The sequence below is a fragment of the Epinephelus fuscoguttatus genome, linkage group LG10 (genome assembly GCF_011397635.1).
Source record: "Epinephelus fuscoguttatus linkage group LG10, E.fuscoguttatus.final_Chr_v1".
Classification (NCBI taxonomy): Eukaryota; Metazoa; Chordata; class Actinopteri; order Perciformes; family Serranidae; genus Epinephelus; species Epinephelus fuscoguttatus.
Window position 1 is genome coordinate 9,121,102 of NC_064761.1, and position 19,672 is coordinate 9,140,773.

The 19,672-nt window shown below is 39.0% G+C and overlaps 1 protein-coding gene across 1 annotated transcript in view; it reads right to left on the reverse strand.

Annotated features, from left to right (window-relative positions):
* The window catches only part of gmds (GDP-mannose 4,6-dehydratase), a 220,826-nt gene that overhangs the window by 182,165 nt on the left and 18,989 nt on the right, over positions 1-19,672 (reverse strand). The gene's annotated exons all lie outside the window — the stretch shown is intronic.

A 19,672-nucleotide genomic window follows, 5' to 3' on the forward strand; every position in this document is an offset into this window, starting at 1 on the left:
ATAATGTCTATGTAAACACTACTATGTATACACACCGGTGAAAAATACGAATACTGTCAAATCTCTATGTCAATTGAGCTGTCTCTGTGTTCACTGTGTAAACTCATTTAGACAGTAAGTTCATACAGGTATTTTTGTCAAAGGTGTGATTTACCCTCTAGCGCCACTAACTAATAATCAATATTGAATTAACACAAATAGCACACAGCACATGTGTGAAGCTTTTACGCAACACAAACTGTATATATGTTACCTTTGGGTGCAGTTGCCTCAGTATTTAGCTGCAGCTGAAGCGTAAGAGGCAATCAGTGAGGCATAAGAGGCAATAACAAAACCAAACCCTACACTGACTGGCTATGTTAAGTACCTCAGGGAATATCGAATTATGACAGATGTGCCCATTTTAATTTCAAAGACAACCACTTAAAGAGTGGGAAATATCTGTGATAGCTATTTAGTAGGGATGCAAGTAATAGCACATCACTGGTATCAGCAGATATGGGCTTTAAAATAATATATCAGCATCGGCCTGAGAGAAACATTTCTGCTGATATGGCAGGCCGATAAGCTTCAATTATGCAACTTTAATTGGCCAAAACAGGTCAGATTTGTTCTGGCCTGTTTTGGCCGCTGAGGCGCTGTGATCAGATAGTTGCCAGAGAATAAACAACTATAAACAGGTACAAAAATACTGGCAAAGTTCCAATAATTGACAGCCGACAATATAGAGGTGTATTACATAATTCCGCTTCTAAAAAAGCTGAGAATAAGAAGGAAAATGAAGTCTAAGAGGAAAACAGCTACACAAAGAGAACGCCAAACAACTGACTCGGCATCTGAGGAGGAAAACGTGGAAGGATTCACTCAAATTTTGAGAGAAATCAGAGAATTCCGCCAGGAAACCGCTCGGAATTTCGACGTGTTGAAGAAGGACATAAGTGACATTAAGAAGAAAATCAAAGAGCTGGATAAAAGAATGAATGAAGCTGAGAAAATACATTGTCAAAGGTACTGATTCATAGCCTTCATATTCAAAAGGACTTGGTGGAAAGTTGTGAGGACTTTGAGGGCCGATCACGAAGGAAGAATTTGAGAATTTATGCAGTGCCTGAAAAGTCTGAGGGAAGCGACATGATCAGGTTTGTGGAAAAGATGTTATGAGACACACTGAAAATTGAGGGGGACATACCTATTGAAAGAGTGTACCATTCTGGACAGCTGACCCAGCGCAACAGCAACAAACCCAGATCCGTTCTAGTTTGCTTCCAAAGTTACAAGGTAAGACAGATGATGCTCAGTGCCACTTGGACAAAGAAGGAGATTTGGCTGGAAAATAACACCCAGATTTATTTTGATAAAGATTTCATCACCAAAGTGTTCCAGGAGAGGGCAAAATACAGGGATGCCAGAAAGCAACTGAAGGAGAGAGGGATAAAAGTGTGTGTGCTTTTTCCTACAAGGTTGAAGATAACAGAGGCAGGAGGAAATGTGAGGATGTTTCGTGATCCCTGGCACACAGCAGAGGGGCTGCGCGACTATAGCCTGATTTATGGTCCTGCGTTAAATCAACGACGTACCTACGTCGTAGGGTACGTGGCTACACAGGAGGCTCGCCGTAGCCCCCGACGTAGCCTGACGTGCACCTCCCAAAAAACGTAATTACACGTTGAGGCGACGCAGACCGAGAGGGCTGTGATTGGTTTGCTTGGCAGCAACACATTTCTGGTTCCGTATTTCCAGATTGCGCCATCCCCACCATCTTTAAACATCTTCTGTTGCAATGTAGATGTTGCAGTATTAACATACTTTCTTCGACATCCAACAACACCAACTCCAGCAAGATTCTCTCTCTCTCGGTCGCCATTGTTCACTGTGACCGGAAAAGCCGGAAGCTCAACAAAGAATCAACTAGAGACGACGATAACCATTCAGGAAAGGAACGCAGCCCCCTACCGCTCTGGTGGTAAATTGCACCGCGACGAAATGGAGTGACGGAGAAGTTCGAAGGGTTCACGACGGCGTCATGGCAACGACATAGGTACGTCGTAGGTACGCCGCACGACCATAAATCAGGCTTACAGAGTTGCCATGGAGATGACACCCAGAGAGTCCGACTTGGAGTCCATGCTGAAGTCTGCCGGGCTGGAGGGGCACAAACCCGGTAAAGCAGATGATGTCTGGAGTAAAGACATTGTTGAGCGTAATGAAAAAGCACGAAGAGGGAGAAGAAGAAGAAGAGGAGGAGGAAGAAGAAAACGGCAAAGAGTAGGTGAACCATGAAGACTTCAAGACACTGAGGTAATCTAAAGCCAAATGACTTTACCATCACGTCAAAATTTTGAGATTTGACTACACGGACTATAAACTTCATGATTTTGAACTTGAGGTAGATCCGGAACACCATGTGTTTAATTCCGTCTGTGATACATGTGAATACTATACTGAGGATCAATTAAATAACAGTGTTGATATGGGTAATAAATTTTCGTTAACACTGTACATTTCAACTGTAGAAGTCTCTATACAAACTTCAATCAGGTCGATGATTTTTTTTTACATATAGTTAAAAGTAAGTTTAAAGTGATAGCCCTTTCGGAAACATGGTTGAAACAAGAGAAAGGTACTGATTTTCATATGGATGGTTATGATTTGTATTATGTCAATCGAACCAATAAGAAAGGAGGGGTTAGTGGCCCTATTCTGTGACAGTAATATGAAATGTAGGCCAGTTGAAAATATGACTGCTGTAATCGATGACTTAATGGAATGTATAACTGTGGAATCTGAAATTAAGAGGACGCATAATATTGTTGTTTCGTGCATATACAGATCTCCAGGGTCAGATATTGAAATATTTAAGGACAAAGTGGAAGAATTGTTGAATAGATTAAGTGAAAACAAAACCTATATTCTCTGTGGAGACCACAATATAAATCTGTTAAAAATATCCACAGATAGAGCAACATCTGATTTTTTGGATACATTATACAGTAGGGGTTTATACCCGGTGATAACTAAGCCTAGTAGGATTACTTCAACTGCAGCCACATTAATTGATAATATATACATAAATGTACTGGACAACAATGTCACAAGTGGGCTAATTATAAATGATATAACCAACCATTTACCTATATTTGTAACTTATGGCTGTCATATGGAGATGAAGAATGAGAAGAATGTTTATAGGCTCGTAAGAGTGAGAACTGATGAAACAATAGATAAGTTCCGGAATGATCTCCTCAAGAAGAATGGACTGGGGTGTATGTTGAAGAAGTCAATGATGCATATGAGGTTTTTCTGAACAACTACCTGACACTGTATGATAAGAATTGCCCAAAAATACAATATAAGCGAAAAAATAATTATGAGAAATAGCCATGGATAACAAAGAGTTTACGGTGGGAATGTAAAAAGAAAAATAATTTATATAGAGACTTCGTGAAATTTAGAACACAGACAGCAGAAAAGAAATATAAGGTATATAAAAATAAACTGACAACCATATTGAGACAAGCAAAAAAGACTATTACAGTAAAATGCTAAAGGATAATAAAAGTAATATAAAGGGAATGTGGAAAATCTTAAAACACAGTAATACGAAATAAACTTGCATCTACAAGTCTGCCTAGGCATTTCACTAATGGTAAGGATGTTATAGAGAATATGAATGAAGTAGTCGATGAATTTAATTCTTTTTTTGTAAATATTGGACCTAATCTTGCAAACTCAATAGAGAAACAGGATGGGCAAATAAACACTGGTTGGAATGGAGAAAATAAAGTGATGCAATCCATGTTCCTTATTGAGGTGAGCGAAGAGGATATTAGATCTGTGGCCACAAAATGTAAAAACAATACTTCTACGGACAGTGATAGAATTGACATGATTATTGTGAAAACGACTATTGACTGTATAATAAAGCCTTTAAGTCACATTTTTAATCTTTCTTTTTGCAAAGGAGTTTTCCCAGATAGAATGAAGGTTTTTTTAAAGCAGGAGACAAACAGAACCTTACTAATTACAGACCAGTATCTTTGCTGTCACAATTTTCTAAAGTACTTGAAAAAATATTTGTACAAAAAATAAGATTCTTTTATTGGGAAGAATAATTTGTTAAATGAAAGTCAATATGGCTTTCGAGGTAACCGTTCCACAGCTCTAGCATTAATGAACATAATAGAAGAATTCACAACTGCAACAGATAACAAAAAATAGACAATAGGAGTTTTTATTGATTTAAAGAAAGCATTTGATACATTAGATCACAACATTTTAATTTCAAAATTATACTCATGTGGTATGAGAGGAGTTGTTTTAGATTGGTTAACAAGTTATTTACACAACAGACAACAGTACAGTTTGCTGGGAAAATGTCTAATTGTTTAAAAATTGAATGTGGAGTTCCACAAGGCTCGGTTTTGGGGCCGAAATTATTTCTTTTATACATTAATGACATATGTGATGGATCAAAGATAATGCAGTTCATTTTGTTTGCTGATGATACAAGCTTTCTTAGTTAAGGAGCTGATTTAAAAATGTTAGTACAGAGCATAGAGAATGAGATGGTTAAACTCAAAAAATGGTTTGATATAAACAAATTATCGGTAAATTGGAATAAAACTATGTTTATGGTGTTCACAAATAGAAGAAAGGAAGAACATGTTTCATTGTCTATTAATGGTGTTGCGATTGAAAAGGTTTCAGAAATTCGTTTTTTGGGTGTAATAGTGGCTGATGAACTAACATGGAAACCACATATTGCTTATGTACAAAAAAAGGTATCTAAAAACATTTCTGTTTTAAGTAAAGCAAAATATGTATTAGATTATAAAGCAATGAGGATATTATATTGTTCACTTATTATGCCATATTTGAGTTATTGTGTTGAAGTATGGGGCAACACATATATGAGTAACACAAAGCCATTGTTTTTATTACAGAAAAGAGCAATAAGAATAATGTACAATGTTAATTTCAGGGAACACACAAATAAGTTGTTCATTAAATCAGGATTGTTTAAATTCAAAGAATTAGCTGAATTAAGGACATTGTTGGTTGTGTCTAGAGCAAGAAATGGATTTTTGCCTGCAAATTTTGCAGAGATTATTTGTTTTAGTATCACAGGATGAAAATCATAGAAGGAGGTTTAATTTTAAACAGCAAAGGGTAAGGACTAATGTAAAGCAAATGTGTATTTCTGTTGTGGGTGTCAGAATGTGGAATTCTTTGGAAATGGAAGAGAAGAGCTGTACAAATATTTTTCAGTTTAAGAGGTTGTATAAGGAGAGAATTGAGAAGCTATAGAAGAACATGTAATGAAATAGTTTTACTTATGGATTTGTTTATTTTCTTTGACTGTTGTGTAAACTGTTTTACTGTAATAGCTGTAATGGCAACTTATCTGATGTAAGCAGTTATATGCTTTAAGAAAGGGGCAGGTATTCTAAGTTTACTTCATCCTGCTCCTTTCCAATCATTTAGACTGGAATGAATAAATAAATGAATAAATGAATGGTTGTGACTGGTGTCAGGATTGTCTCAGGGAGTGCATTATCCAAGCCTGTTAAGGTAGAGAGAGAGCAGGTAAACAGTAGACAGCACCATGAGACAGCACCACGGAGGACAGAAAAATTTACAGTGGTTACTTCTTTTAATCTCTTACTTAAGGCCTAAGGCCCTGTTTAGATGACAACAGTTTCTCTACAAACACAAAAGTCTGTCCTTTGCATTTTAAAAAAACTTGTGTGTTTATATGACGATGTTACTGAAACGATCCCCGTTCACACAGAGTCGCAAAATCTACTGGAAACGCTGTAGTATGCACACCAGGCCAATGGGTGGCAGCGTAAATTTGCAAAGCAACACCACAGCATGACGGCATGACGCCATGCACCTGCGCTGAAGCGCCTTCCTCTACAACGTGGTGATTACAAACCAAAACAAAGAAGACACAATGGCGAAAGCTTGCACAGATAACTTTGTCTGGATGGACGACGAGGTGGAGTTGCTACAGTAACAGATCTGCACTTCACTTCAAATCAACAGGGTGAGCGGCACAAACAGAGCTCGGCATTGTTGTTGTGACGGTCGACTTGCGCATGCCTAGTGACTGGAAACGTAATGCGCGTGTGCAAAAAGTCTCCGTTTTCAGAGGAACTGCATATTGCAAGTTTACATGACAAAGGAAAGGCTGCCGTTTCCAAAAAATTGCACTCTGGAGCCCGTTTTCAAAACGTTGCGTTTTCAGGCACCCAAAACGCCACTGTCGTGTAAACGATCGGCCAAAACGCAACTAAAGTTACCATTTTCAGTAGAAATCATGGTCGTATAAACAGGACCTTAATCAGTCTCTCTTTAAAACTCAGCGCAGACCAATTTGGATTGATGTTTGAGTGCTGTCTGGACAAAGACGGACGGTGTCTTGTGATGGCGCATCATTGCATCTCGCCAGTTAAAGGGATAGTGCACCCAAAAAGGAAAATTTGGCCATTATCTACTTACCCATATGCCGATGGAGGCCCTGGTGAAGTTTTAGAGTCCTCACATCCCTTGCGGAGATCGGCGGAGGCAGCAGCTAGCACACCTAATAGCAGACGGCGCCCCAGACTAACGTCCAAGAACACAAAATTGAATCCACAAAGTATCTCCATACTGCTCATCCGTAGTGATCCAAGTGTCCTGAAGCCACGACATAAAAAGTTGTTTCAAAAAACGTCATATGAACTCTGTTTTTAGCCTCACTGTAACCTGTAGCTCTGACTGCTTCTCTGTGCTCCGCACTCACTGCCATTAGGTGTGCTAGCCGCTGCCCCCGCCGATCTCCGCAAGGGATGTGAGGACTCTTAAACTTCACCAGGGCCTCCATCGGCATATGGGTGAGTAGATAATGGCTGAATTTTCATTTTTGGGTGCACTATCCCTTTAAGGGGCTAAATTTAGCACGTTAACCCCGGTGTTCTGTTCCCATCAATGCCAATCTGAGCTGAAGGCGATAAATACCTGTGACTACTGCAGAGCCATTAGACCTGGGTGTGAATGCCAAATAAAACCACTTCCATTGCATTAAAAAGCCAGATGTAAGCAGGTTTTTTTGGGCAATGGGAAAGTGGCTTTACAGTGAAAAAAATCGCATTGTTTCAGCATAGAAATATCAGTCTAAGACTACTGTGATGATTACATTTCTTGTTCAATTACTTATTAGTTGTTGTTGTAAGGCAAAACTCACTGAGTCGAACTGTTAAGTTAAACTCATAAGAGTTGTTGGTTCACCGTGATTTCCAGTTAGGATTATTTCATTTTATTGAAAAGCTGTTTTAGGTCAGAATCATCACCACAATGCCTGATCATTACAGTTTTTGCTAAACTGATAACAGCCACATTTAAACCAGGATAGAGCTGATATATCAATATAAAATCGGCCACTTTGTCTTCATCATGGATTGCATCGTTTTCATTTTAATGAGATAAAACCATATAACTCATTTAAGACACTTGTATACAAATGCACATATCACATTCTAATTGTTAGCTGGTTCTGCAAGTCCAAAAGTTTCCAGTTGAGGACAATGTGTTGCTATTTGTGGTTTTTCAAACTTTGCTTTTGGCATAAGGATTTATATCAGTATAGACAGAGATATTTATAGATATAATAATGAGCTAAATACCACAATACTTACTCTAATTATAGGTTAGCTCTAATTATCAGGAAAAACAAGTATCTTCATGCAGCATTTTTCTACAAAGGCGGATGAAGAATCTCTTAAGCCATGACATGCCTTGTTCACTGATCACACAACCAGCAAAGCTCCAGATAAATCATTACAGAACATAAGTATGAAGCCATGAAGCTGATTATTATTGCCAAATGTCTCCCTGGAGGACATAGCAACAAGAAGATTGATGAGTTTGATAAATATTTGGTGTAATCCCTGGTTACCGTCTTCTCACCTCAGCTCTGCCCTCTTACCAACTACACCAAACTAATTAAGCAAACGATCCCAGCTTTGAATGTGTTATTGTGGTAAGTTCTCGTACCGACAATCACGCTATAGGCTATTGTCAGTCACTCACCACAGAGGTAAAAATGGAATAAATGACATGCAGTAGGAGGGAGGAGGAAAAAGTTAGAGGGAAAGAGGCTGAGAGATGATGATGCAGATGAGGAAAACAGTGATAGCAGCTCAAATCCTACAAGTTTCTTTAGGGGCACCATTTTACCAGTTTTGATGTCTTCCCTGTCTACCTTGCCAATCTTTCCCCCCCTTTTTTTCCCATTTATTTCTCTCTATGTTTTTGTCATTTGACTGAAAAAGCTGAAAAGTAGGCATTACACCATGACCTCCATCTCCTCCATCTGCCTACAGAGGAGCTGTAATGTGACTGACTGACCTGCAGAGGGCCTCATCCAGACCTGGCATCTGAAGCAAATGCATCAATCATCAAAACAAAGATAAACCAAAGAGACACACTATTGTAGGACTCTAACAATTTTTTACATAATCAGTTGATGTGCTGATTGTTTTCTTGAAAAAGAAACAATAATAATAATAATAAAGTATTTTTTTCCAGAGCCCACTGTGTTGACTTCAAAATTAGTCCAAAACCCAAAATGTTCTGTTTATTTTCACACATGACAAAGAAAAGAAACAAATCTCCACATTTGACAAGTTAAAACTGAAGAATGTTTCGCCTTTTTGTGTGAAAAATAGATCATGAAAAATAGTTAATTTTCATTTCAACTCTGAGGACTGTATTCATTATCGAGTAACCTGCCAGTTACTTTTCAAATAAAAATAATTAAAAATAAATTCTAAATAAATTTAAAATTTTCAACTCTTTTTTTTTGTCTATAACGTGTCAAAAAACAATGAAATGTCCATCACATTACTCTGGTGTACCAGAGACCCAAAAGATGTTTTTTTTTTAAGTGCAATAAACACAGAAGGACTGTCCTGATTGTAAACTGAAAGTTTCAAAAAGTGTTCAAAAATGCAGTCCAAGCTGAAAAGTCCGAGGCACTCCGGGGTAATATTAAAAATGTATTAAGCACAGGGATATCAACGCGTTTCGACTCAACAAGTCTTTATCAGGATATGAGCTAGTCAAATTACAAACAGGTGTTTAAATCACATTAGGAATGTGTGAAAAGCTCATGTGACTGGATCATGTGACAAATCAATCAGCCTATGCTGAAAGAAAGAAAGAAAGAAAGAAAGAAAGAAAGAAAGAAAGAAAGAAAGAAAATGTATAAATGACAATTGCATGACTGTCTGTGAATCACAGCAGTCGTCAGAATAATGAATACAAATACAAAATTTATACACGTGTGACTGTCAGATTTCAACAACAATGAATAACAAGACATTGATGCAGAAATGTATAAATAACAACATCAAAGGGTCCTGTGACCAGCCGTTCAGAATACGACCAAAAGAAGAGACAAGCAGGAGTAGCACAACAACAAAGTTTAAAACATCATAAAAGGGTCGTAACAGAAAACAATTATTACAAGCAATATTACAAGAAGGGAGAAAAGTCTATCTCTTCATTGAGACAAGGATGAGTAGTGGCCTTCAATGTGTAAATCCAAAAAGTCTCACACTGTAGGAGGCGCTTCAGTCTGTCCCCTCCTCTCAGGCTATTGGGGACTGCCTCAATGGCCATGCATTTTAAAGTGTCAGGACTGGTGTGACCAGCAGTTTTGTAATGTTGGGCCATGGGGTAGTTTGGGTTTTGAGTTCATATGGCGTATTTGTGTTCAGCCAGTCTTTCTTTGAGCTTTCTTTTTGTGCGACCGACATAGAAGCAACCACATTCACACTCCAGTCGATAGACAACATATGTTGTTTTACAGTCAGCAAAACTGCGGCAATGAAATGTCTTTTGACTGGAAACATCAAAGAAGGCATTGTCTTTTTTCATGTTGTGGCAGTGTTTGTATGCCCCACACCTAAAAGTGCCTTTAGGTTGGGGGAACCAGGACCAGGACTTGTTTTTTTTAAAATTTGGTTTTGTTCAATCAACAGTCCAACAGCACATCCTCTTGAGGAGCTGGAACAAGCCAATGTTTGATATTTTTGCTGAGTTTATGACTTAAACTGATTGACCAATTAATGGATCAATAAATAACCTTTATCCAAACTATCAAACATGTTTATTTTGGTTTTTTATACTTGTAAAGCAAGTTAGTAGTAGCATTCTCTTTTGTTAATTAGCAAAAATTATATCAACAAAAGTTAAAAACAACAAAAACAGGTACATTTCTGATAAAGGTTTAAATTTACTTCAGCAAATCCTCATATTTGAGAGGCTAGAAACTGCATTGCATTTTTGCTTAATCAGTGACTTTATCAACCTGTTATCAAAACTGTTGCTGATTAATGCTTGATTGATTGACTAATTTATTATCTCTAAAGCACTTTTTTTTTATTAAAAAATATATATATATATATATCATCTTTAAAAATAATTGAAAATTGATTACCTATATCCTACAATTAGATCCTACAGAAACCCATCTCATTACATTTTATTCCCCAGACATGACTGGGACCCGCTGCTGTTATAAATTAAATACCTGACTATAATCCTGTCTGAAACTGTCAGGGGAGTTGTCCACGTGGCTCACTGCTGCCATCTATAAATCACAGGTGAAACTACATCTGCACTGTTTATTTTGGCTTCTGTATGTCACACGAACAAGACAGTTGATCTGGAATATTTGGGGTTTGATTTAAGATACAGACTTAGATGCAATCATATTTAGCTTTGTGATACTATTTATTGACTCTGTATATTTACTTAACAAACCTCAAACCCCCCTCCTTCTCCTCCTCCTTTCCCAAACTGCATGTTTCCATGTGTTACAACTTTGCTGGAAAACAGAAAAAGAACTGACTCATGAGTGGAGCAACGAATCTGACCCACAAAGCACAACCACAAAACATTCCCTAACTCTGAACAAGTAAAGTGCAGACTTGTTTCTCTTGGCACAAAAGAGGCTATTCTTAAGCTAAAGTTCACTTTCGATCCAGGCCAGGCGGGCTGCCTTGTACGAAGGCCTAACCTTTCAAAACAGGGATCGGTCTGCTCAGGGAGCTATTCTGACCGCTGACTACCAGGCCACCAATGCAACACAGTCCTGTTTCTGCTCATTCAATAGGCGGGATGCATGAGAACATGTGGACTGGGAGATTATACTTCATCTCCATTTGGCCAAAACCACCAGGATTATGATCCTGAACGGCAATTTTAAAACAATGGAAAACATGGCACCTTAAATACACACAAACCACATACACGCAGCTAATGAGTCCTAAGAGACAGAAAACACATACTTCAGTGGGGAATGCGCTAATTTGGTTCCATGCAAGTCTTTATCCTGGTGAGATACACAAACCACAGCAAGCGTGCCACTGAGGGCTGATTGGGTAGGAATAATATAAACACCAATCAGAGAGTGAGTAAACCCAGCCAATGGGCTGTTACAGAGACAAGACCGCTCATCATTCACTGAGGGGTTCGTTGCTGTCCTGTGAAAATCAGGTTTCTCCAGAACTTTTTTTTTAAAAAACTTGTCTGTATTAAAGACGCAGTGTGTAAGATTTAGGAAGATTTAGTGGCATCTAGTGGTGAGGATTGCAGATTGCAACCAGCTGAAACTTCTTCTGGTTAGAATTCCTTCAGTTCTTATTGTTCAAGAGAAAGCTGAATCATCCGCAGATGTCTCATCCTCTCCAAAACAAATAGATCCAGGGATTAAAACTGGTAAAAAGACTGAATAAAGCAGTTTTGCATTTTAAAAAAAAAAATGTTGGGCACTGTGGTCACAGAGGGGTTTCTAACTCTAATGACCAATGCAAAAACGCTAACAGCCCTATCTAGAGCCAGTATTTGGTTTGTCTGCTCTGGGCTTTTGTAGAAACATGGTGGTGCAACACAGCAATTTCTGCAGAAGAGGACCTGCTCCCTATGTAGATATAAATGGCTTATTCTAAGATAATGAACCACAAAGATTCGTCAGGTGATTATACACAAAAGAAAACATTCTTACTTTATGATATTCCATTTCTGCCAATAAATCCCCCTGAATCCTACACACCAGACCTTAAATGAACTTTGGAGACGATCTAATAGGTGTCAGCAGGAGAATGAAGAACTGGCATGTCCAAAATGATGTGTCTTGTCTGTGTCTTCTGAAAGATTTCAGCTTTTCTCCAAGTTAATTAAAGAAATTTTGCTTTGAGCTTTGTAATAAGATTTTTTTACTCTACAAAAAAAAGTCTCCACAAAAGTAGAGAAATAGTGATTCAAAAATCATTATCACTGTCTGTGACAACCATGATCAAGTGGTCAAGACAGTCTACAGACTGATTTTTAAGACAGTCTAATGAGGTTTTCAGAGAGTGTTCTAGCTTTATCCACACCTCAGTTTTGGGTTTTGGGGTTTTGACACTGTACTGTGATAACCAAATTTCTCAAAAATGTCAGCTCTTTATAATTTTATGATAATCTATAGGCGTATCTTGTTTTAAGCTTTAAGACAATGCACTTTTTGGGTAAGTAGGACTGGCATTTGCATAATGATCCTTGATCAAAACTATATTTCCCAAAAATGTCAACATATCAAGAAATAACAGAAACAGTCTTGTTTAAGGCTTTGCAACAGTGCAGACTTGAGATAATCTAAAAGTGTTTTTAAAAGGGTTTGAAAAGCCTATAGGCAGTATTGGCATTTTCGATAACAATGTTAACTTTTCATGACTTAAGAACGTCTTGTTTCAAGCTTTTGACAAGGCATTTTTTTCATAACCCAATGAGTTTTTAAAAGTTAGTGCTATTGGCCGAAGAAGAGGGAAAGTTTTGGGAGTTTTGCTGCAGTGTGAGAAAAGCGTGTTTCTCAAAAATATACTTTCTTAAAAATTTCAGGTCTTATTTTACGCCTCATGACAACACATTTTTGACATAATCCAACAGGCTTTTGGAAAGAGTTTGATTAGCCTCTGATGAATAATCCCAACCCATACAAGAGAATTTAATGCTTCAGTTTATCTAAAAACAAAAATCCCCATATTGGGAAAACACATGCTTTTCACTGGAAAGTGAAGTGATGCTTTTTTTGGAGCAGAAATGGCAAGTGTTGTGTATAAAAATGTGTCCTCAACAGTGAGAGGGCTAATAAGGCAAGACATTTGGGTCTAAATAGACTCCAACATCCCCTACCCACACAACACACACTACTGGATGACACACAGAGAGTCAAAACAACTGAATCACATTACTAACGAGTTACAAGGATTGCATAACATGCCCACAAACTGTAGTAAGTAGTGGTATTACCGCCTCAATCTGAGAGTAAACTGCTGGCATGCTGCACAATAGCTGCTTCAGGCCTATAAATGCATCAACACAGCGAGCAAACAGTGCAGAGCTTTGTGGGGAAACAGGCGTGTTAAATCCTGTGTGTGTCTCTGGCGTGGGAGCTTTTGCAAACCCGGATGGGGGAGAGACCAAAGGGTAGCAGAGAGAGAGCGAGCTGTAAGAAGATAATAGGATGATGATAAGTCCGTCTGAGAAGGAATTCGGATATGGATAATGAAGGATATAGATGAAGGAAGTCTGTCTCCTAGATGCAATCTGCACTTTTGTCTTCAAAAGCCATCAAAAACAATGAAATGGAAACCTACCGCTGCTTCAATTTACCCTCTCACCTCCCAAAACTCTTCCACCTTCTCTGTCTCTTCACACCCCCCCACCCCCTCCCTGTCATGTCATTTTCCCTGTCATGAGCGAGGTGTGTTAATAATTCATCCCATCTGTGTCTGCTGTGACAGCTGCAGGTGGGAACACTCGCACGGCGAGAGCGACGTTGAGGGGTTTTGTTCACGGCTTTCCTGTGAAGCGCTTCAGTGGGAGAACACAATGGGGTCGTGTTGAACCCTCAGATGCACAACAGATTACTGTGAGCAGCCTGTAAGAACTTCCCTTTTCGGATTCGTTGTCCATGCATATTTCACGAGTTTAGTTTCCAAAGTATTTTCTCAGAAAGATGGATAATTCATTTATTATTGCAGTGTTTATGTTTTTCTTTGTTTTTTTTATCAGATTGGTCTCTTTTTTAATTTGGTGAGAAGCTGTTAAATAGTAAGAACAAAGACATCAAACATATCCATATGTTTGTGTTAGTGCTTATTTCTAGCACTTCCTGCTACACGCTAAGAATACACTCTGTAAAGCAAAACACATTCAATTTTCCACTTTGGAGATCCAACATAAAATGAAGCCCACAAACTACACACACTACCTGACTACTACACGACTCCGTGCTGACCTATGACAACAATGTTCTACCCACTGTAAGACAAGCCAATGTAAGTAAGTTTGTAAATGGATATTGCATTTTTTACCCTTTAAACAACACGTGACTTTAATGATCCGGAGTTTCACTGAAGCACCACCATGAGGTCCAAATTGTAAGGTCCTCTGACGTCATGCTGATCAAAATGTGACTCTAATACTTTGGTTTATGACCAGATATTTGCCATCTAATGACATCAGGGCTGTGCCCACCTCAGAAATATGTCAGTCAAAACTAAAATGGCTGTTCAATATTAATGTTTGACTATATAGAGTTTGAATGGGGTTTGGCAGGATGTTCAGGCTCACAGCAATGGTCACATAATATAGTAAACAAGCCAAGCTAATCCTCCAAGCTTTTGCGTGGCAACCACTCAACAGTTCTCAAATGTACAACAACAACTTTCCGACACAAGATATCAAACAAAAGCCAGAGACCGCATCATTTTAAGTTGCTAGGAGCTGTAAATTCATCACCAAGCAGAAGACAGAAAATAACATTATCTCAAAGCCTGACCAGGCAAAGCCTCTCTTCCTCCTGGCAGCTGCCTCCGTCTCACTCAGACTCACCCTGTAGTCAAGAGCAGCGTGAAAGTGAAGAGCGCTCACTCTCCAGCTAGATCTGGGGACCGAAACTTCCCCAGAAGTACTCTGCACACTGACTGACATTAAAAAAAAACAGAAGAATCTCAAACTGACTGTGTGGTCTCTGGGACGGACCTAAATGACATTCTCAGCCTAAGCCTCAGTTGAACTTTGTCTTTAGTAATAAAACGCAAAGGTTAGCATGCTAGAATAAAATGATGAACACGTTTAACATGTTAACATGCTGCTAAACACAAGAAGGTTAACATGTAACTGAGTTATCATGCTAACATTAGCATTTAGCTCAAAACACCTCTTAACACTACATAGGACAACCAATACAACCAATGGCTATAGACACTTTGTGACAACTAGTGAAGTAGTTTACTGTTTGTATAATTAATATTATTTACTTTTCTGATAATGTGAAATGGTCATAATTATTTCCCTACAGCTTATACTAGTTGAGTTGGAGCAAAGCACTATCATAAACAATCCATGAGAAACTCATATCTGAAATACTTTTTTTTTGTTTGTTTTACAAGTATTTTGGCCATTTTTCCTATATTTGGAATTTTGCTTTCAGGAAAGAGTACAAAGATGAATCTGATCAATTCTTCTGCTGTTACAGCCACATATAAAAGACATAATATCCCTTCTGTTTTGTTTGTGTACTGGTCTTTTGATACTGCAGCTGGCTGCCTTTCTGCCTCTCCAGTGTCCGTCCACTATTCCCTATACACCTCCACCCCTGCAGCATTACAGAATAACCTTCACTCTGTTCTCAGTGATGACTCTCTCCAGCGGAAACCAGCACCCACACACACAGACACCCCATCTCAAACCAATACTACAACTCAAATAATTCAGAAGGGATTCCCTGTAAGACGGCGGCAGCAGGGAGAAGTGATGGGAAGGAAGAGAGAGATGCTGAGTAGCCGGTGTGAGTGATCTTTTCCTCTGTGGTGGGACAGACTGGAAATTGCTCCACACCACTGCTGCCAGTAATCCAGCCAGCTCAGCTGTTCAGAGCGGGCAGCATGTGGTGAGGAGCTACCAGCGCCGGGTTTATTAGTGTAGAAACAAATAAACATAGGACAGCCTCATACAGGTACAGGGATTTTCTGTCACTCAGTGTGCGTGTGTGGCCTGAAGATGATCTACCATGTGGGAGGTGGGAGCAAAGTCATGGCCTCTGACCACAAAGGATGTGGAGAGAGGAGTCATCATTTATCTCCCTTCTCACTCATTTTCCCACTCTCTTCTTTTTTTCCGTCTGTCTTCCTTCATTCCTTTTTACTGTCTTTCCTCTTTTTTCATTCTTAGTCCCACTTTGACGGTCATTGAGCATTAGCAAACAATTATCCTTAACAGTGAGTAATCTATTTTTCTTTTGATCATTTATCAGCAAACACAAGATGAAAACATTGTCAAATGCCCTTTATACAAACTGAGAGGAAAGTTGTTATAAACCAAGTGGCAACCTCCTGGGCTGAAAAAATGAAGCCAATGCTAAGTGCCCATTGACTAATCCCCATTGACGCTCATGTTAAAATGTTAAATGCCCTTTAAAAAGAAGTAAACATGTTTACAGCCTGGTACAAGAAACATTTTTGGTCTCTAAACCTAATGTTCCCCCTCATGACAACCATATGGGGGGTTGGGGAATTCTAATATATGACCCACCTGTTAACAACTGTATTCTGTAAATCAGATCCACCCCTCACTCCTCCACAGCTCCATCCTCTCGTCCAAATATGGTCACTGGCTCCAAAGAACCAAAATGGCGACGGCCGAAATGCTGAACCTCAGGCTTCAAAACGGGAGTCTGCGACCATTATTTTATACAGTGTATGCTGTAAACCAAATATTTTGATTAAAAATCCTATATATTTTTTATACTTACAATGTCTCGAATAACTCTTTAGCCTTTTTCACTATATGATCATAGTTATTGTATGATTGACTCTCAAAGGTCATCTTGGGTAGAACTGTTTTGTTTTCATTATAAATTTATTTGCCAGTAATGTTCTTGATTAATCATTTGGTCTTTAGTTAATGATACAATGAAATGAAACAGTAAAGCAGTAAAGCAGTGCTTAAAAAACAGACAAACAGTTTATCATCAACACACTTAACAAAAACATAGAATGGCTTTTGTGGTAGTTCTTGCTACAGTAGGTGCCACCAGTACTACAGTTTGCCGTGATGATACACACACAAAGTGAAAACAATACCAGTCGACACAACATTGTTGCAACAAGTAAGATCTGATAAATCCATGGTTCACTACCTGCCCAGCACCAAACCACAGACAGACATAAGCCCCTTTTACACCACCAGATTTTTGGCGAATGTTGGGCCGTTTTGCCGGCAAGCTGTGAGCATTTAGACACACAGAGCCGGATTGGCGAGGATTGGGAGGAGCTGTTGATGACGCCACATGTGCGACCCACTAGCGGTGGATAAACAGGAAACAGCTGATAGGAATGAGCAGCTAGTACTAGTAGCAAGAGGGAAACGCAAATCGGACAGACACTACAGTAAAGATGAGCAACTGGTGAGACAAGGAATTGCGCACCCTCCTTGTCCTCACAAACGAACAGGCCATTAACTGTCAAATGCAGGGGACGGTGAAGGACAGGCCAACTTATGAGAGAATCGCCAAAGGACTGACCAGCTGCGGCTTCCCTCGGAGTACGTCACTGTTTACATCACACGCTGAGCTACATGTTTTGTTACTTGCTTACACCCCCATTGCCACGAAAAAGGCACATTCTGTATGAACAAAAGTAGGTAAGCGGCATTTTGCTGTACTCCCCAATTTGGTTTTTATACTGCCAATGCTGAAAAAAGACTAAAGAGACTAATATTTCCCTCAAAAGTTGGTGGAGACCAAACCAGAGCTATCAGGAGAGTGAATAAAGGACCTACATTCATCAGATGGACACAAATACCACTCCAAATGACTGATCATGTTGCTCTGTGTCTGCTTCGTGTGTAAATAAGCAAACATTTGCCACCACTGGTTTATTCGGCAAATATTTTTGTCTGTCAGCTCGTTACCTAAAAGTGCCGAAAAGCAAATTAAGTAAGATTTTCTACTTCATTTTACTTCATTTGGGAAGCATTATTGACTAAAATTCATACGTTTCCTGTTGATTTACCAATAAATTAATGAATCAATCTTTTAAGCAAAGCTTGAACTACACCCCTGAGACATGCAGGGTGACCTGGCTCTTCCAGTTAAACTCAGGGATTCAAAGACTGGAAACAAACTGAGTTGAACTGGATGATGAAATGATTCCAGTCATATCCAAATGTGGCTGGATTCAATGAAGAAGAAACTACTACTATTGAAAAGCAATGTCTCATGTTCTTATTACAAATGGCCTTATTATCTATGATCTGACTAAGCTCTTGGCTCCGTATCCCACCCAAACCACCATGGTGAAGCAGGATCAGTGCTGCCTGGAGAATGTGTGTCAGATCCTGGTGTGGAGGGGCAGAAAGAGGAGAGGGGGGGAGGCGCCAAGGGATCTCCTGGGATCACCGCGGAGCTCTGAGACAAAAGGGACATTGTGGCACAGACTGACCCATCCAAGAAAACATTACTTCCTGTCCCATCAGCTCTAGCGTCCTCCGCACATGAGCAGCTCACTTCCCAGAACTGAGTCCCTTTTTAACATCATCTGCTTTTAACCATTCACAGCAGCAGTCAGTACTGACCATATGCACTCACTGACACTCAAACACAGTGAACTATATTTGTGGAGGAACTGGCATCCACTAGGTCTCAAAATTGATTTGACATTCACATTTTTTAGATGCAATAGTGGAAAATAGGTGTTAGAGACTGTTAGAGTGTGTTGAAGGTGCTATGCATACTGTATGTTTCAGCCCATTAATCACAAGCTCTTGCACCTTAAATGACTGCAGATAAAGTATAACTCCAGTCTTTGGAACAATTTGGTTTCTTTGCAGTCTGTCTTCAACTCATGTTGTAGGTATGCTATAAAAATAAACTTGAAAGCATGTGAATGTTGCTTGACATGCTAGTTATCCTTCTTAAAATTCAGTTGATCAATATGTTTTTAAAAAGGAGAAACTTAACACATCAAAGTATGAAAAATAAAAAAATCTTGGATTATAGAGTAAAAAAAGAAGAGAGCTTGTCAGACCTCTGTAGTCCACCTCTCATCTATGCTTTAGGCTAGCCATTCGAGGCTACTATTACAAGCGTAACACATCCAAATCTCTGACCACACTATCTAATAACAGAATCTAAAATGTCACTCTTTAGAATGCCCTTAAATGCGACAATAAGGAGGGTTATCATTACAGCACCTGCTCAAAAATCTATTATCATGTGATGATAGAGTGCCACTGAATATAACCTACAAAAACAAATATAAATTGTTTTCCATGATGGATTACAAATCAATCAAACCAGATCATTACCTAAAAAGGTGAGTGACCTCTATCACCATTTTACATTTTGAGTCAGATCAGACAGAACAGAATGCAGTCTTACTCTGGAAGTAACACACAACCTTATTCATTACTCCTGGTCCTAACACTCCTGTTAAGACTTTTATGAACTCTTTTACTTTGTCTGGCTCTTTAACACAACCCATGCGCAGTGATTCCAGGGAAAAGGAAATTACTTAACAATGTTAATGGGGAAGGGTGTTTAAAAAAGAGATGGTCTTCATTTGGAGGAACACAG